This window comes from Falco punctatus (assembly GCF_963210335.1).
Source record: "Falco punctatus genome assembly, chromosome: 4".
Taxonomy (NCBI): Eukaryota; Metazoa; Chordata; class Aves; order Falconiformes; family Falconidae; genus Falco; species Falco punctatus.
In genome coordinates, this window is record NC_137583.1 from 95,549,837 (window position 1) to 95,570,581 (window position 20,745).

Sequence of the window (20,745 nt, forward strand, 5' to 3'; positions counted from 1 at the left end):
GAGAACCTTGTTGCTCAGTGTGTGGTAAAGACAGAAGGTACCAACTTTGATTCTGTTTTTATTTATTCCTGACAAGTGTGATTTATGAATCAGAACCCTTGTTTCATTACTGAAAGGGTCTATCTGCTCAGTGCCCTGACACAATGATTTCCTTCTAAGATTTTCTGCCTGTGCATTTCCTAGCCCTATTTGTACACTGTCTTGTCAGTTCCATAAATCATTACAGATAAGTAAATCCTTCTCTTAACCTTTTGGGGTGATAGCATTCCTAATATTTTCTGAACATGTTACTCCCAGCCTGTCTAGAAAAGAAGACGTGCTGCCGTACAGCACAATAAATACAAAAGCGTTCTTGTTCCCCTTTTTGGTCAAAGTGGTAGAGCTTTTAACCCTTTGCATTCCTTGCACACAAAGTCTTTTAAGTGGGAAGAGTTCCATCTGAGCTTTGAAACTACTTTTGAAGTTCCTGTCTGAGTATATTTGAGTATTTTATCACTGTATACAGATATTGAACATTGCAAAAAGCTTCTTAGGAATTTCATTAATTGTAATAAAAAACAAAGTCCGTATTTGTACAGCCTTTGAACTCCTCTCTCTGCTAACAAAGTAATTTGGTGTACAGTAGCATGGGATTCAAATTGCTTTAGCTTGATCATAGTTCTTTTGCCATATTGAAGCAGAGTTAGAGGTCTGCAATATGATTCAATTAATTTAACTTAGAATAAGCAAGTAAAGCCTTGAGCTCCATGGAGATTCTTATGGGAAAAGAAGTGGAGGCCAAAATGGACTGTAGAAAAATTGCAGCCGAGATGAAACATTTCTATATGGGGGGAAAAAAAATCAAGAAAGAAATGTCACGTTGTCTAAATAATTTTTTAAACATTTCTTTAAGAAAAATTATATTTTGGGGTTTTAAAGTTTGGTGTTCTTTTGTTTTCTTTTCTTATGAAATGTTTGAATGTGCAAACAGCATCGTGATAGAAGGGTTCGGATCCCTTAGCTCACTGAAAGGTAGGAACAACTTTCCTCCTCTGTCCAGAAAAGAGGTAACTTGCTTTAATTTTATTCCCATGACCATTTAGCAAAGATGCAAGAGAACTGTCTCTTGCCCACCTTTCATAGTGATGTCTCCCTACACCCCCCTTCAAAGTTTCATGTTTCCTTTGATGTCTGTGAGTAGCCAGCTAACCAAGCCGCCCGTGACATGAATTTATTCATGGAGACAAAAACAATTCAGGAATACAGATGTTCCTTTAAGCATTAGCACATTAGCAGAAAACCAACCTTGAGTGTATCCCTGACAGTAACATGAAGTAAGACCATAGATATGTTGATTATCTCTTCTCTTTGGGTAGGATTTTTTTTTTTTTTGGTAGCTTTCTAGGCTCGGGTAAGTCACTTATAGCCCACACAAAGATGTGCCGCTGCAGTGTTTTACGTGCAGTGAATCTTTTCTAGTGGAAATTTTGGGGGGCAGGATGGCTGTATAGCTGACTAGGGCCAGATTCTGCTATGCTTTGAAGGGACGAGGACTTACACTGAGTGATTTAATTAATTTCCCTGACTTGCTACAGTAACAAGGTACTGCTCATTGTGAGCAGAGGTCACCCATAATGAGAGCAGTTGCTATAATTAGCTGTCATCATTCTGAAATGGCAAGCTCTAAAAAAAGCTCTCCAGGTTGGGGTGGCTTTTTTTCCCCTCCGTTTTTTGGCCTCACCCTTTCAGAACTAATAGGTCTTGCCTGAAATCTGTCAAAGGATGTCAAGCTAGGTTTCACAAGGCATGGCAGCAGGTCTCTGATTGTAAAGGACTTTTGTAGCAGTGAATCTTTCAACCCAGTGGATTTTTTAAGACTGTGACACATCATCTTGTCTTTTTCTCTTTCAAGGTACCCCATCCATATTTAACGTCCCCCGGAGCTCCATCTGTATCCAATTTCCTCTGCATGTCTTGGTCTAAATAGTTGTCATGTAGCTGCCATTCACAGGAGTTTTATTCTATTTCCTGGATTTTCCAGTGTTGGGTGTGGTAATTCTTGCACCTGGGAGCAAAACTTGGCCAGCAGTCTCCATAGAGGTTACAGGAACGATGGTGGATTTACCCCTGCTCTATTAATCTAATTGGATAGTGATGAGTGATGATGGTAAAATATGCAATGCTTGTATTTAGAGATAATTTGAAATGGAGGATGAATACACTTAAAATATATATATATATATATAAAAAAAAGGGACGTCTGATGCCCCATTGCATAGGTGCCAACCTGTTCCAGAGCTCATTGATCCCTGGGGCATGGAGGCTGGTAAGATGTGAAGGCTGCTAAGGCTGTGATGTTGCTGTTGCCCTGTGGTCTGTCTACAGGGAGGAGATATAAACATTGTGTGTTCCAAGTGTGTGGGAAGTGTTAGCCTCAAATTTGATGCTACGGCTTCTGATTGTCAGGTGATGACTACCTAGAGCAAAGGAGATGTTTGACTCTGTGGCCTGTATCTTTAAGCAGTAAGTATGCATTTAATTTTCTGGTGGCTGATGAGATGAACCTCCATTGATAACACGGGTATTTGGTATTAATGAAACTGCAGCAGACAGAAGTCTGAATGCAGTGTAAAAATTGTTTTTTACGAGGCATAGCAATCCATTCTCCCATTAACTATAGCAAGTTGTTGCTTGTATTTTCCCTTTGGGAAAAAAAAAAAAAAGATAGAAAGAATGACAACAGGATCTGATTTTGTGAGCTCTAATGCATGAACATGTCTGTGTGGGAGTCCTTGTGCTGCATTTTACTGAAAAAAACCAACCCAAAATATGGTAAGACAGAAGTTAATCTAGAGAAGCATTAAATCAACGGTATCCTATGAAGGTTACTCCCCACTACTTTCATTGCCCAAGATCAAATAAAAAATAGAGATCTGTTTTTCTGCACTATCTAGGAAGGTCAAAGATGCATGAGTCCACAGTTAGGCCAGCTGCAGTCCTGGAGGTTGTACTGGTGATGCAGCAGAAGCATCTGGCAGATTCCAGCAGAGCTAAAGAAGGGGATAAAGCTGCTCTGTGAAGGTAGGTACCAGGATGTTAAGCAGTGAGACTTGGGTCCTTCACAGTCGAATGGACAGAAGATGAAAGGATGAGCTGGCAAAGCAGACTTCCTGGTGTATGGGGCTGACCCCTGTGTGTCTGGGAATGTGGACTACTTAACTGGCTACTGTCCACATCCTTCCTCTGGATGCAAGGAGGTTAAGATCTCGTTCGCACTGTCAGAGACTTGAGTGAGAGAATTATCCTGACTGCAGAATCTGGTACTGGTACCAAGAAAAAGAAGGTTAAAAACAACTACCATTTCACTTACAGTGATGTTTTTAGCTGGTGTATTGTTTTGATGGTGGTATCCTAGTTATCTATCAAAGGGTGAATTGCTCTCTAGAAGTAGCAGAATCCAAACTATCACATTGTCTGAATTATATCACTAGTAGCACCCTGGTTAATTACTAATATTACAATGCCTGTCATAAAGCAGAACATACTTGCACGGTAATAACTATTATAATGTCTGCCACTGCAACTCTAGGCACACTATGCTTATATTGCAGATCATTAATAAAGTTAAAGAATATTTAAGTCATTTGGAGCAGACATTTTGTACTAGTTGCAGAGGAATTTCTAATGAACTGTTTCCTGATGAGACTTGAAGGCTTCTAACAAACAGAACGTGACATTCACACTCTCTGACATAATTTTAAAACTCTCCACTTCTCTTGCTAAGAATCTCTTTTCTGTTTTCTAGGCAATGGAGAGCACTGCTGTGGTGATGTTTGTGCTCTTTATTTCTCTTCTAAGTTAATCTTCTGGTACTTGTCTGGTCTTATTCCAGCTCTTCACTTTTTTTCCATGTGTGAACAGAGTGGTCCAGCAAAGCCCTAGACACAGATGTTTGGTCAAGCACATGCTCTGACAATTTTGGCACCATCAGCAGTAAAGTGAGCTGCCTATGCTTTCCCACCAGCCCACCCTAATTCACTGCTTGACTGACTTGAATTCCTACTCTCCACCCTCTGTTGAGATTGTCAGTAGGACTCTTCTGTAATACTCATTTATTTTACTCCTATTCTCTGGCAAAGCCCTAAGTTTTACAAGATTCCCTTTTGTTTTTGTGATGATATCAGAAACCACTCGAGTGACTGGCCTGTAGAACCAGAAGAGTACGTGACAATATGCAACAACACAGACATGACATCAGTTGTTGCACTAACAATGTCTGAGCCTCTGTTTCACCCTTTCAGCCTGTCTGCATGGTCCTACATAGCATTGCTGTTTCACTTACTCCTACCAGAGACATAAATTCAGACTTACCTTTCTCTTGTGAAGCATCTGAAACCCTTGGGACATCGACCCAGGAGACTAATTTGGACACTGAAAAAGGAAATTCTGAGACCTATCCAGAGGAAACCATTAGGACAATGAGTCCACAGTACGCCACGGAACTCAAAATCCAGCAAAGATGGTGGAGAAGGAACAATAAAAGGTTAGTAAGTCTCAATATTTTTTTAACTGGACCTAACTCAATGTCTTTCTACATTTTATTACCAAATTCTGGGTTAAGACGGAAGGAGAAACAGTAATGTGGGTGCAGAGAAAACTCCAGATTTCCTTCGATTGCAGTGATGGAGTACTCAAGCCTGTTTAAGATGAGGTTGCTTCTACATAGCACTTATATACATGCTCCAATAACGGAGCAAGTATCGCTGTCTTAGTGTGGCCCTTTGCCTGGCTGAAACAGTCCTGTCAAGATTAGCTCAGGACCGTATAATTTGAATTTAGAGCATGCATTGGGATGAAGCAAGGAGGTATTACCTCCGCACTGCTTCATTGTGTTGTAAGGCTATTGTGTTGGGCTCTGGCTCCTACCTGTAGCACCTGCAGGCCATAATCTCTCTTTCTGTCTGTTTGACTGAAGCTTGGCCCTGATTTCAGTGAGGCAAGGTGCTGTCATTAAAGCAGCTGCCTAGTGATGCTGATGACATGGGTGGTTTATTCAGCAGATGGTAATCAGAGTGGCACTGAGGTCTGGTCTGCTTTCAGCATGCCATCCATCAGCCGAGCACCACATAAGCAATGTTCTGACACTTACTAAATTTAGACTTGTTGGGATTTTCTTAGACAACTTTGTTTGGTTCGGTGGTTCACAGAAAACATGTGCTTGCTTTCCTGCCAAGGAAACAACCACTCTGTGTTTTTGTTTACTTGCACCTCTTTGGGAGGGGGAAAGGGCAGGACAGGATTGCATTCTTAGGCATAAATACACAGGCAATGTGAGGAAGTTAGAGTACCTTCTTAGTGTACCCTATAGATGTTTGCCTGTCCTAAGGCCATAGAGTTGTGGGGTAATGCTTTTAGAAGGTCTGAATACCTCGTTTCTTGCTGATTTGACTTCTGGGTGATAGAGAAGTTTCTAGAAACTGCAGAATGGAAAGCCGTAGAGCTATAGCTTGCTAAGCCAGGGAGAAGGGGATCAGATCATGAGAGCCTTTTCTGTGACTTGGGAGGGAGTTGAACGGGTCTTCTGTCTTAGGATAAGGACACCCAAGTTACTCAGTGGTTGCTTTGCACTAGAGGTGTTTTTCTTTCCCCGCTTCTTTCTCTCTTCATGTACTTTCTTTTTTTCCGTCAGAGATCAACAGAAACACAGCGCCAGGTCCCAGGCAAGCAAATCCCTTGCACAAATCTGTGTGCAAGGTGGTACCTGCACGCGAGCCTCCTGTGCCGCCCCTGGAGCTGGTGGCCGTGCCAGCTGCTGTCTGACAGCTTGTCTTGCTTGTCACACCAGTCCTCCCTGCTGGTCTGTAGCCTCGCAGCTGCGCTGCGCCCATCACGCTCTCATCATTGGTCCCCCAGCAGATGTTCCCTTCCCAGTTTGTTAGCTGGGGTTGGGGAAGATCACTGGCACGGCAAAGCAGGGAGGGAGAGGAGTGTTGTCATCTCTGACAGCTTTTCACTGTCCCTCTTCTGGACAGGGTCTGGCTACTCAGGACAGTGGGGAAAGCTGTGCTATGGGATCAGGCAGTGAATGTACCTGTCCTTTTTCTGCTTTGAGATGAACATTGGTTAGCTAAGATCTAGGAGGCAAATTTGCTGTAGGTGCAGGCACTGGCAGTGTTGTGAGCAAGGAGAGTTTGTGGATTTCCTTGCATGTGCCAAAGCAAACAACCAAATTGTTGCTCATTCTGTCTTCTCAGCATTTTTCTGGCCCTTTATCACGTATTTTGTAGGTTCCCCAAGTGGCTTACCTTCTTCAAGTATGTAGCCTGATGGGGTGGCATCGTGGTCTGGCTGCAAGTGCCTCGCATCTCGAGGGTTTGACCTCTTCAGTTTGGTTCCCTATGGAAATGAGATCACACTGTAAGAGTACGTGCCCACCTACCTACAAACCCTTTGCCAACATCAGTCATACCTGACAGAGGTCTCTTTCAGATTGTATCTGTCTGAAAGATCAAAATTTCCTACAAGGTTTATGAAAGTGAGTGTCTGGGTGGAGGAGAACAGTGCATCCACAGGGAAGAGGCAGTAAGCTTGTGCTACACAGGCTTCAGAGAGCCACTAAGGGAATGAGATGATGGAAACCCTGTTCATTGGAATTACTTTTAGGGGGGAATCATTGTCATTTAGGCAAGAGAGGGAATTTTCTAATTACATGCATATTTTCTTCTGCATTTATTTATAATATTGATTGTAACAGTTATTTTTGTTTTGATGTTGCAAAGTGACAAAGAGGAAGGATGCATTTACAATGCTGTTCAAAACCAAACATTAAAAGCAAAGCCAGCATGGGCTAAAGTAATGCAGCTGTGGCACAGCTCCCTGCAAAGGCAAGTTTGGTTTAATAGAGCAGAGTCGTGTTTGGTGTGTTATCGAAACACAGGAATGCCCTCCAAAGGAGCCCACAGACTAAAATGTGTGTATCACTGAGATCAACTTGAATTCAAAAGCTTGTTGATAATGCCTTCTTGCCTCTCTTATCTGGCCATTCACTGACTAGCTAACTTTGCTTTTTTTTTTTTTGTAAAATATAAGGTGATTTACTGCATTGTAGGTTAGTATTTCCTTGTCCTTTCAAGTCATCAGAGATCACTACTGTCATCTTTGGATTATACAGATGAACCAGGGAGCATATGAGGCTCCTGATGGCTGGTATTGCAGAGCAGTCAAGCATTAAATAAGAGATTAATGTGGGTTCCCATAATCTGGATCAACACACAAGAATGTAAAGCTGGCTTTCTCTCTGAGTGCTTTGCGCATTATGAGCTGTCATTAGTTTCTCCATCTGCCTGAACTACCCTCATGGGACTTGCAGCTCCCTGGACCTCCTCTCTGCCATTCCCCAGCTCTGGCCAAGTGCTGGTTCTCAGGCTGTGCCGTGCAGGATCATGAATTACATGTGCTCAAGCCCACCATCAGGGTATGAAAGTGAGGACAGAGGAGGAGAGCAGGGCGGGAGGTTGTGTTTCACTCCTGGCACCAGTGACAGATGCTCTGTGCCTCCAATGCTACGTTTTCTCCCTCATGTCACTGGGGAGAGACATGATGCGGTGGATTTTATATCTGAGGCATCTCTGGGAAGGCTGACATGACTCTAGGGATGCCTGATCCAGATGGGGCCCAGGACGCACAGGGAAAGTGAGAGCAATGGGGAAATAAACTATGGCTCCAGCAGTGCTCTGCAGCAGCTCAAAAGCACCAGATTTTCCTTTTCACACAACTGCAGATACAACGTATGCCTTTCCTTTTGCTAGTAGTAAAATGAACAGGGAAACAAACAAACTTTGGAGATTTAACTATTTCCCAATTCAACAAAATCCCATTTTCCAGTGGAAGAATATGCAATTCTGAGAATTTTCAACCAGCTGTGCTGCTGCCCGCTATTTCCATTTTCCTTCCTGTGATGTGGTGTGCACCAATGGCGTACCCTGAAGATGTGCTTTCATCAACTTCTTAATGTAGGTGAGTATATCTCACTGCAAATTACCCAGGCTTTTTGCAATTTGTCTTTTGGAAATGATCTGTAGTCTTTTTACATTGGCCCTCAGCTGCAAAACCCTCTTAAATCTTTGTCAAATAGGTAATAATGGAGAGAATACATTTTTATGCGGCATGGACTTTCTGACGGCAGCACACAGTAATCTCTTACCCTCCAGTGTTCTTGCAGTACATTGAGCTGTCAATCATCAAATGACCTGAAGAGAAAAGACGAGACAAAGAAGCTGAAGAAAATTCTGGTACTTGAGTGAAAATGGCTACATTTAGCCAACAGAGTTCTAATAACGTTTCATATCCTAGTAAAGATTACTGTAAAAATATGCTTGATGGTAAACTAAATTAGCAGTAAATGCTTAATTTGGATCTGGTCAAACTGATTTAGAAGATACAACCCTGCATTGAAAAATTCACATGCAACAGAATCTCCCTTTCAGGCTGTCTATACAGGTGCACCTGTACACCTATACCCTTACCTGTCGTACAGCCATCGTGGCTGCTGTGGTACTGCCTGGATAACAGCAAGTGCATGTGCGCGGTGCACCTCTGCACAGGGGTCAGGGCACTGAACCCATGCACCAGCTTTACCTGTACCTGAAGATGTTGCAGATGGAAGAGGCACCGAAGCAGGTGGGCAGAAGGTTAATAGCAATGAGAATATTCACTGTTGGTGACTAGCTGGTGGCTACCGAGGACTGCAGCTGCTGAAGTCAGCTGAGGGTTGCTGCGTGTTGGTGGATACTGGGGCTCAGGCAAAAAAAAAAAACCAACAACCAGGCATCAGCCAGAAGCTTACAATGAAATGACGGGAGTCAGCATGGATGGGCCCCTTTCTGACAAAGGGCTGATCTTTAGAGGCACTGTAACTAGACTGCATTTCCAAGCACCGACCTAAAGGCAGGTTTCGTCTCCAAGCTGTTGAAGAAGGGCTTCTGCAGCACTGATTTCGACCAGCGAGTGAGTTAAGTGTGGGATGTTGAAACATCACTGAACAGGTTGTTGGCCTTGGCTCAAGTAACAGTCAAGGTGTCCTACTCCCTACTGGTAGTATGAAGAGTCATCCCACATCTTTCATGTCCTGTTGGGAACTAAACTGACACAGGTGTGTTTTTCTGAAGATGACCTGACCGTGGAGCAGTCCAGACCCGTCTTGTGATGGAACACAGAATTCCTTGAGCATCTGCAGGAGCCAAAGAACCTTCACAAAGAACCTGTCCCATGCACAAGTCCTATGTTGAAAGAAACTACTCTCTGTCATCTAAATCAGCTTGATGCCCTCTTGGCAAGCTCTAGAGAAAACTTTCAAGTCATATTGCAGATCTGGTCAGAAAAAAGGAAGATTGGTAGCTTCAGTCTCCCAGTCTGTCAGCAGGGTACACCAGTGAGACTTCATTTTTCTCCTCTCAAAGTGTTACATAAAATGTTTCTCACTCGTGCAGTATTTAATACATAATGCACTGTCTGTGCATATGTCAGTAACCCTTCAGGTTCCCAAAAACTGAAATACATCTTGTTTTTCTGAAAATGTGTGCTGTTGTCAGTACCACATTTCTGTATTGCAAGACACCTCTGAAGGCTTAGGGCTGTGGAAAATCTGATTGCTGTTAAAATAAGAAATCACTGAAGCAAGTGACATGAAGCTGCACACATTATTACATGGGCATAGAAAGACAGGAGGAAAATATTAGCTCACATTTGGAGTCTGGTAGAGCAGTCTGCCTGTGGTTTCATTCTCTTTTCTCATATACCTGACTCATCTGTAAGTACAAAGTTAATTACTATCTTTATATGGACAAGCCTCAGACCAATCTCTCTGTTCCAAACCCATCTGCTTGTGTCCAAATGAAATCTCAGCCTGTCTGTCTGGCATTTCCTCTTGATGTGTCATCCCCAGCTCCAGTTCAAGAAAGCTAAAACTCAGCTGTTCATCCTTCATCACAGCTTTTAGCTGTTAATCAACAATCTCTCCCTCTTTTCGGGCAGCTCTGCTGTTCAGTAGGTTGCCCATTTCTTGTATTTGTCCAAACACTTAGAGGCTTCTGCTTGTTCTTTGCTTCTTCACATTAGGAGATACTCCTTAAGCATATGTAAAAGTGATCTCTTGGCGTTTGTTGAATCCCCCCCACCCACAATCCTCTTTTGCTGGGAAGCAAAAAAAAAAAAAAAAAAAAAAAATCAGCGAAAAATAATAGCAAGCACCTGATGAATACCTAAAATATCAAGTCTTTTTACTTGTGCTTGCTTTCCTAGGCTGAGGCTTAGATTATTCAGTTTTTTTCTGAAATTTGATATATTGCTATTTGAGCAAGAAGTCGACACTGTAAAAGCAGTGTGCAGTGTGAGCTGGAATGGGGAACAGTCTCATGATTTTCTCTATAAATTCACCTACTGTTAGAATAACAGTAGATTTAATTCTTCCCCCAAAGGACTTCCATGGCACGAGCCTAATGGCAACAAAAACAAAATCAGAGTGGACAAAACACCAGTCTTTCATCTGAAATAATTCCTTCAGACCCCTGCATATGGCTGTGATTTGGCACCCTTCTCTGGCTGGGCGAGGGAGCTGTGCGGTTGTATTGGGTCTGTGTCGCGTGCCTCTGAAGTTGTATGGCTTTTCCTTGTATGGGCCTTTGTTGCTACAGCTACAATTTGCAAAGATCAGTGTTTCCTAATTCATTAATTTGCTTGTTGCTGTTACCATGGTGCTTTTATTTGGCAGGCAGGGAGCACTCTTAACAAGTGCATTGAAGTCAAGCTGGAATTAATTTCTGCCTGCTCTCTGTTTCTTTTCCTTGCCTCTCTAGTGGGGAGGTGTGGAAGGAGCCAGTCAGGAGTATTTCTTCTAGTGTGATGGGAAGTCACTGAAGCTGGAAAAGGATCACCTGCCCGTACACCTGCTCTGTCAAGACATCCTGCCCCCCAGCCCACAGCCAGCATCTCCTGAGGCAAGGAGGAGGAAGAACCTTCCCGCACTGACCCAATCCTGATGGCTTGCGGTGAAGGAGAGAGAAGGCACAGTAGAAGCAGCAAGAAACATGTCCATGAGGCTTAGCAGAAAGGTGTGAGGTTGACCTGGAAAGCTGAGAGGTGTCCCAGTGTGTGCCAACCCAGGGTGGGAGGCAGACATGAGCCCCTGCCACCAGAATGTCTTTGTGGCTTTCAGGTCTGGGGTGGATCCCTGTGAGTCTATGGAAAGGGACTTATACAACCTGGCTAAGAAACCTTGCCACTTCCAGTGTCAGAACATTTACCCTTTCCAGAGGTTATTTTACTAAAGTATATACCAAAATATTGCACACGAATCCTGATCTTTCCAATTATGGAACTAAATAAGATGTAATGCTGTCATACTAGCTGAGCGAAAATACCTGCTGGTAAGCAGACTCCAACAGGTCTAAATCCTGCACCAGATGTTTGTAGATGGTGTATACGGTACCCAGGAGCTGTGACTTTCAGGAGAGACAGCTGTTGTTGTTCCTCGGGTTTCAGCCTAATTAGAGCTACCACGGAGCAAATGGGGGTGGATCAGATCCCCAGAGCTGGTCTGCTTGCATGTGTATGAGCTGGATGTGCAGTTTCAATGCCTGGTTGCCGTGGACTGGGATTGCTCTGATGCCCACCAGCAGACAGGAATACTTGAGTGGATTTCAACAGGGCCACTTCAGGTTCAAACTGTGCTGTGAATATCAGTGCCTAGGTCCTCAGAAGCACAACGGTAACTGGGAGAGCAAACCCAAAACCTCTCCAAAGACCTGAACTGGGCAATGGGACAAATTGAGGAGGATCAGAGACACCTTCTTCTTGGTAGTGCCACAGGGGGTAGCTCTGCTCAGGGGGAGGCCAGGAGGTACCAGAGATATTTATCCCCCTTGCATCCTGGAAAGTGGTACCCAAGCTCTTCTCTGCAGCGTGGGGTGGAGGTACGCTGTGAGCCCTCTCTTCCCTGGGAACGCATCAGCAGGACTGCTCTGCCCCGGGGTGACTCAGAGGTGAGGCTCAGCGTGGCTGAAGTAGGGGCAAGGACCGCTCTTTACATGCCTTGGGCTTCCTGCCCTCCTCCAGGCACTGGCTGCCAAGCGCTGCTCTCATGGCTCCTCACCCATTCTGGAAATGGGTTACTGGGCTCACTGGCTTGTCAGGCCCCAGCGTGGCCATTCCCACCTTGTGCCCACTGTAATCCTGCACACTTTCATCCTGACCAGTGTGTATAGCTCCTGTTAAGAAATATTTGCTCTGTTTTCTTGTTGATCTTTTACCCCTTCTTCTAAATCAGCAATTGCCATTCAGTTTTTTCAACCAGTTTTCTAAATTCACTTCTGTGGTACCTTGCTGCAGTATCCAAGCTCCCAAAAACTCAGATCCGGGCAGAATCTGGCCATAAACTTCATATCTTGGCTTCGTGTTGTTGCTTGCTGTCTTTACCCCGAAATCCATAGCTGGTTGATCAAGTTTCTGTCCAGGTGACAGTGTTCACATCCAAAGCAACTTGAACTGATTTCAACAGTAAGATTTTGTGACGTGGTATTAGGTGTTTTGCAAGACTGTTATATATCATAGTTGCCTCCCTTCCATCGTTCATATGATTTTTTTATATTCCCTTATATTTACTCTCCTTAGTGTCCCATTCATCTGGTATATTCCTTTCTTTCCTTCTTTCCACTTTTCTGAGACCTGCCTTGTGGTTATTGTAGGTGTGGAGTTCTCTTGCCTTCACTTCCGCCTTCATCCTTTCTTGTAAGACAGTGAAATAATAATGATTATGATATGCCTCAACATATTGACTTGGTTAATAGATACATTAATAGAAGTTACGTGTACGCGTTACTAAGTCAGCTCCACATCTTGTAGCACAACCCTTAGTTATGTAAATAATCACTCCACACACAGTCCCATTGGGTTCAGCAGCAGTATGCGGACAAGGGAGGATTTCTTACTAAGCAGTGAAAATTGGGTCCAATGCACAACATAATGGTCCTGTATTATGGTAATGAAGCTTACCAAGATAAAAATAGGAGAGGTAGATGGTAGACGAAAGAAAAATGCTAAATACTTATCCCATTAATGGTTTGAACCAATTTGAGTCTTAAAACGAGGGCAGAGAGAGAGAGAATTGTATCTCCTTTTCCTTGGGGAATCAGTTTCAGGATTTCTTTGACATTAATTTCAATAGCAGCGTTATCTCTGCTTCTGTTACGGGTAGTGCTACATGAATACTTACTGTACAGTCTCATATTTTCAGTTTAGTTCCCATGATCAGAGCTCTGTTCCAATTCCACATATTTATTGCTATTTCAAACCCCCAAATGAACACTGTAGGTAACCAAAGCCTCCCATTAAGAAGCTAGCAGTATAGCCCTTTCTCTTGCAAATTTGGTTGTATTGATAGCAATCTCCATTCTGCAGCCCCCTTCTTTGGCAAAATTCTTTTGGGATGTGGAGATTAACCAGAGAATGGCAGCTCTGAAAAGAGTTTTCACTTTAACATCTCATTGAAATGGGGATTGGGAAGTTATGTGATCCTCAGTTAATTCTCTGGGCTCGCCAGTGTCACTCTGCGAGTAGTGTGGTCTGACATGTAGCCAAGGTAATTAACTCTCTGTGCAGGGAACAAATATAAAACTCTGAAATCTAAGCTCTAAGCAGAGCACAGGATCAGTGTGAAAGGCAGTGGTGGGGCTATGTTATTTCACTGGATCGTATTACTTCAAGCAGTACTGAGTAAATTGACTGATGGAAAGAAATACAAAACTTAAAATAGGGCATCCTCGTGGTATCCAGAGCTCAGATGGGGCAGAACAAGTGTCTTGCCTTTTCTTTCACATCTTCGTGACCACTCAAATGCTCGGTTCTTCTTTCAGATGAAATTCTGGTATCCCTTTTCAAATGAGTCTCTCCAGCCCTGGGGTTAAGATGGTTATAAAGGACTTCATTGCCTTGTGCTGCAAAACAGGGAAGATTTACTCTCTTCTGGTTTCGGCCCACCATTCCTGAAGGTCAGTTCTTCCCTTCCAGGAAGCCAGGTGACTGCACTGCGGCAGAAGATAACTCACAGGCTCAGGCAGAGCAACCTTCCTTTTCCTACTGGACTTGCTTGGCTTCCTCAATAGAAGTGCAAGACCCCTTAAATTGAGGATGTACAATGCAGTGCAGTGGTTTAAATCCAACAGCCATAATGCTTGAGAAGACTCAGTGCAAAAGATTTACTAGGATTTTGTCTGAGCTGAAGAATATGAACTTGAAATGGAGGACAAGTTAGTAGGTATTAGGATTATTACAATAACAATTAGAATTATTAGAAGCCCCATGCAAAAGAAATTACTTCACACTATACCAAAGATTGCTTTTTAATCAAACTGGTCTTAAATAACAATGATGAAAAAGGTATCATAAAGCAAAAGGTGTGAATCTGATCATTGTATAAGTACCATAAATAACTTTCAATTATTGGAAGCTGCCAAGTTTCCTTAAGATTCAAGTGTTCACAGCTTATTTCAGGGAAATAAGGGTTTCTATTTATTTTTTATCCCTTGTTCTATAAGCCAGGTTTTGTTTGTGCAGGTACAGGTCAACTGCAGTCGGGAAGACTGTGTTTCATTCAGAAATGTGTAATAAAATAGTTGTATTAAGTACACTTGATACTGAATGAAAACTTCTGCCATGCCCTGTTCTGTTTGCCTTAACTTACACTCTTCTCTTTACAACAAAATAATTTATTAACTGCACATAGATAGATTGTAAGTATCTAATATATTCTGCACTAATTTGTATTTTTAGTGATCTCATTTGTTGCCAAAAGCATTTTGGGGAAAACAAGGACTCAATCTGACCTACAGTTTGATTGGGGCTGAGCGACTCAAAGTGATCAAATTTTAAATTGCCGAATGTTCATGCAAGGAAGACAGCCACTCAGCCCTAAACTGGTCCTTCCCTGAGATCTTGCATATCAAGATTAATCTTAGAGCAAATATTTATTTGTCCCTCATTGTTTTAAACCACATGTGCTTTCCCTGAAGGAAAAGAGGCCGATAATGTTGTGCCCCACAGCAAGCTATGAAGTTTGTGTCCCTGGAAGGGTCTGGGAACCTGGAGACTTGGGAACTTCAAGGTGAGTTGCTGGTTTTGAATTTTTGTCAATGTCTTGGTCATTTGAGATATCACTTTATCACCCTTGCTTTTTTAATTTCCTCTTGTCTCCCTTCTCTTTCTCTTACATAAAATCGAAGGAAAAGTCACACAAAGTGCCACAGCTCAAGTTTTCCATGAGGTGGTTGGATTAACAGGAGAAAAGAAAGAGCTCTGTGCTTTGTTCATCCTCTGTAAACAGCTGAAAATTAAATCACACATATTCTTGGTTTTCAATAGCCAAACCTGAAATGACAGATTTCCATCATGCCCAGTTTGTTTACCAGTACACAGGCCACAATGTGTGGAGGTCTTGTTGCAAACAGACTTTTCCTTGAAACAGATGCTTATCACACACTCCATTTTACAGTGGAGAGACGGCAAATCAGCATTTGAATTGGAGAATGTCTTGTATTTCATGTAACCCTACCCTTCACAGAGATTCACCTCTGTATTTCAACAGGCTGTAGGTCTGATTGTTGTTACTGGAGGCTGCCAAGACAGTTAAGTGTTTGTGGATGTGCGCCTGCTTGTCAGAATGAAAGAAGAGGACCGTGTTCAGCTTCCATTTTTTTTTAGCCCTGTGCTATGGCTCACAGTGACAGGGATGTGACTGCGATGTATGGAAGAATAAAGTCAGAGCATGTTAGCAACAGGTCACTGGGGATGGGAGATCGTGCTGCTGAAAGGTCTTATGAACAAATTCAAGAAAATGTTAAGATTCAAATGAGAGATGCAAATATTTAATAAAGATCATGTATGACCAGTGGCATGAACTGAACACATGAAGAAAAATTATATATGCATATATATATATGTATATATATAATTTATAGTTAGATCCTAAGTTCAGTGTTTACCTACTACATGCAAGCATGCAAAATATTTGTCATTTGTATGCAAACATGTGATACAACACACTGGTGAAAGCCCATATGGTCATGGTCCGATGGATGTTAGCCCAGGGTCTCTAAGTCCTCTAAATAAAACAGGCTTAAATATAATTTCTGCATAAGTTTTTTTGTTGTTGCCCCATGAAATAGCCTCTAATAGACAGTGGGCTAATTTGTGCTATCTCCTATAATGTATAACGAAGTGTATGGCTAGAAAAGCAATCATAGTCTGACTTTGCTTCCCTGTGGTCAGTGTGGCTTCATGGTCTGCAGTGTTCATCCTTCCTTCCTTGCAGGAGTGAAGAACAATGTGCTATACAGTGGCTCCCTGCTGCTCATGTCATGGTTTACAGTGCTTATGTCTGCGGACCAGCCAGGCAAATTTTTTTCTCCATTTGCACAAATGAAGACAAATCCCTAAGGAAAGGCAAGTTGATTCTGTATTTTTTTGATGTTTAGAAACATCTCCATGAATATCGACATCAGTATAGGTATTGCAAACTGGGTTAACGTGATAAGGGAGACAGAAGACATGATAAGCATGGTAACTCACAATCATCTTTTTTCAGTCGTATTTCAAAGATTTCTGTCACTGTGAACCTCAGAGGAAGCACCTGTCATTTCAAAGGCTTTGGATAAAGGTCTGGTCATGATGTCAGGAACGCGTGGGTGTTTCAGGGAACCAACACAATTCAAAGGACAGGCATTAAACCACGTTTTTAACTATGTGGGACCTGCTTCCCCACTCCCATATGTTGAGTAGATCAATATTAGCTCCTCTACAGTCAATAGAGCTCACTGATGTAAAACTGCTGTGTGCATGTTCTTAATGATTCATAGTTTTGAAGCCCAGCCAGTTCTATAATTCAACCCTCGCAAAGGCAAACAACCTCCTGCCAATCTGCCCTTTCTTCTCTCATCCTGTTATTTGTTAGGCGTCTGTGGCCCATTAGCTGGCTTACTATGGTATTAATATGTGGTATAATTATTCATAGCCAGATCTGCTGATAAGAAATCGAATGCTCTCTGGTAAACAACTGACTGCTTTTTTTCCATGACATCAACAGCAAAGTCAAATGGGGTACTGGAAAAGAGATAATTCCCAGGATCATGTTAAAAGATTACATAGTTATGTAAAGGAGGGGAAAAGCTGCTTTCCAAGCACTGATCAGTAATGTTCTCTGCCATTTCCAACAGACACACACCAGCATGTCTTATGCTCATGCCAGGGACATATAAACTCATATGGCTGATCACTACATGCCAGCTCTGTCCACCTTTAAGGAAAGGATGGGTCTTCATGGTGAAGTTCTTCAGAATTATTTTTTTTGCAACTCCCCCTACCAGATGGCAAATTTATGTCTGGAAGATTTAGGATCATACTTCTCTGTGCCTGTTTCCTTAAGATAAAAGATTAAGTCAATGGTAACTCATTAGCATAGATCAGCTTTTCTGTGTGTTCACTGATATTTGGGGTTGCAAAATGCACCCCCAAATTTTGGGGTTGTAAAATTCATACACTGCTACTATCTAGACACTAGTCCCCCTCATGCTTGGGTCATTCAGGACACACACACCGGCAGTGACAGATGCACGTGTATGCACTTGATCCATGGTGACTGCTGTTCCCCTTGTTCCCTGCTGCTGCAGGTCCACATCTGCCCAGGTCAGCAGCTGGGTCTCTGGAATGGTGGCTACACCTCCAGCTGTGGTCACAGGGCTGGCCACCATGGGAACCTGCCTAAGCTCACCATCTTTTCCTCCATAAAACCAGTGCCTCAGGGTACAGAAGAACACAAGTGGCTACTGGATTAGTTTCTGGTACTTCCCTTCCACACAATTGAAAACTCTGACTAAGGCTGTAAACACTTGGGCAACACTTCTTGAAAAGGTAAGTGGCATTTTTAAGGCTTAAAACCATTTCCACTCCTTGTTCCTGGATAACACAATTGCTCCTTTTTGTTTCTTTGAAGTACGCTCAATAACTTAATGCAAGGATACTTAGAATGAAATGCCACTTTAAAGCCTTTCAATGATTCACTCCCATTTTATATTTCAGGTTAATAACAATGATTTTCAGCAGTAGTTCAGAGAGGTTAAGTTCAGATGTGGCCCATCCCCCACATTTCCTGGGTTATTCCCGGTCTTGCAGGGCTACTGCTGTCTTGGGGCTAGTCGCTTCAGTCCAAGATGAAGATTATTTTCTAAATCACCTCCTTCTCAGACTGAAACTCTGAAATTCTTCCTGTTCCTTGCCCAGCTGGTCAGTTACACTTGCTTCTCAAAACGTAGACTTTGTTTCTGGTCTGAATTTCTCTCATTAATCTGTGAGTCCTTGGTGCTTCTTTGTGCCTTTCTTGAATTAAAGAACTTGTCACTGGCCTTGGCCTTGCTCTTTGAAAGTAATAACACCAGGTAAACAAATTACTCAGAAACCATCCTTTTGATGAGCTTCTGAATAATTACCTGGCTGGAAGCAATTTTTTATGGTTCTGATGTAATTTTTGATGCCTTCTCTAGCACCAGGGTTTTTGGCACCTAAATTGCATCTAGTTCTGTAGCTGGTGTTCATCTTATCTGTGTTGCCTGCAGAGGTAACACAATCTTCCTTACAGTAGGCCACATATTTCTTTTTTTAATGTATCCTAGGATCTTTTTTTTTTTTTTTAATCCCTACAGAATCCTGCTGAAGCTTCTTTTGTGATGGCTGGGAAACCTGTAGAATTTATATCCTTCTCAGTGAGCTTCAGGATGTGATTGTCCTGATCTGAAGGTCTGTGGTTTCTGTCTTAGAGAAAAAGTGCCCCTGTTCATCCGTCTGGGAGAGCTCTGGCATCTATGGGTACCAGCACACAGCATGTTTGAATGGGTTGGCTTACAAATGGCTCACCTCCTTGTAAGTACCTTTTGTCATGATTTTCCAAAAAGGTGGGAGCTTTATTTGTCTAGTGTTGAACTGGAACTTCAGCACCAACACTGGCAGTTCTTAATACAACTTCTGTAGTACTGAACATACTCTGAAAATTCCTCTTTCCTATTCCTGACAGTCCTAGATCTTCCCCTGGTATCTTCAGCATAAACTCCAAGTTTTAATGTGTTGAGCATAAAAAGACACTAAGGAAAAATCTAGAACAAATTTTGATGCATTGTAATTTGTTCCATATCAATTTCTATTGGTTTCTATTTTTTTATTGTCTTTAATATCAGCAATTACATCTTTATTAGAGAATCAGAGAGAGTGTTTAATAATGGCTTGTTTTCAAATAGTTGCACTAAAGCTCCTCCACAGAGAAAGACAGGGATTTAATGGTGTCTTTGGGCTGGTATCTTTTTGTCCTGGATGTATCACCTCACACAGAAGTGACTTGGAAACTCACCCTCCTTTACTGACAGTCTGTACAGCAACACCCTGTGCTACCCTGGCTTTAGCATGTCTTTAGGTGGGCATATATGACTTCCATTGAATCTAGTATGTTTTTCTTTAAGGAATATGTGTGCAGGCATTCAACTTAAAGCTTCTAATTATTAATTAATATGTTTCATTCATGTATCACTTGTCTTGAAATTTTAGGTTTTCTCCCAAATACATCAGTCTCTGTCCCTTTTTTCCCTCTCTCTTCCATATTTTTTTTTTTTAAACAGCCTCTTAATCCATCTTGTTTAACCTGTTCCTTAATTCTTTTCAACACTAAAACACGGGCAGTGAGAGATCGTATCATGTTCTCCATGGGACTTTTTCACTGGAAGCAGCATTAGGGCCTGTTTAGTCTGACCTCCATCCCGCTGTGAGCTCTTGGCAGTTTTTTTTCACACACAAAACCCCTCCAGCACCTCTGGGGCTTGACTCGCTGGGGACGAAGGGTATCATTTAAAACCAAGGGTGGAGCATAGATATTTTATTTACTCTTCTGGGATTCCACCCCTTTCTTCAGGAAAATAGAAGCCGTTGCTGGTTTTACTTTGCTCCCAGTTGTTCCAAGGGCGAGCAATGCTGAGGTGCTATATGCACTTGCACAAAGACAGACATGATGTTTTCTGTTGGCTTTTCTGTAGTATTGATTCAACAAAAGACGTCTGTCAGGTGGGAGGGTGTGTGGGTGGGCCAAGGCGAGATGACTTTCCTGGGCACATATATCCCAGTGTTTCTGAGGTGTTTCAGCAGCTCGTCCCTGACTGTGGAAAGCAAGGCAGAACAAAAGGGCAGGTGGCATGCCCGGTGCCAGACTAGTAAGGCTAAGAATAACAAACAGTACATGACTTGCATGGATTTAGTTTACAATGTTGTGGCAATTTGGGTATGAAAGCTTATCAGGTCTTACAGTAACATCAGTTACTTTTTGCTGGAAGGATGCTTATGTTCTAGAAAAACCATTATTTATTATCTTCTTTTAATTTGACTTAAAAACATCCACCCTCTTATAACATCAGGCTCTGCATTTTACTACTGAGAGATGGTCATTTGGGGGGGAAAGAAAAGGCCCGATAATTAACTTAGGTACATGTGGTTATCTACAGAGCCAGAACAGCAGCAAGAGATTTGAGAGGACTGTTCCTTTGCTCTTTGATATCTCTCTGTCCCCTCTTTGTTTTCCTTCCAATTGGCAAACTTGCTAGCTCTTCTGTTCCCAAAAGGAAGCAGCAGAGGTAGTAAAGTGTGCTCTGCTCAGCTCATGCACTATGCTCTGCACATGCATTTGTAGGT

The 20,745-nt window shown here is 42.4% G+C and overlaps 1 long non-coding RNA gene across 1 annotated transcript in view; it reads right to left on the reverse strand.

The window, feature by feature from the left end:
- Positions 1-20,745, reverse strand: part of LOC308062230 — a 337,663-nt gene that overhangs the window by 308,659 nt on the left and 8,259 nt on the right. Inside the window, exon 1 of the long non-coding RNA XR_013927515.1 lies at positions 1-20,745. This exon is cut by the window's left edge and continues 32,594 nt beyond it; it is cut by the window's right edge and continues 8,259 nt beyond it. This is a non-coding gene — a long non-coding RNA (uncharacterized lncRNA).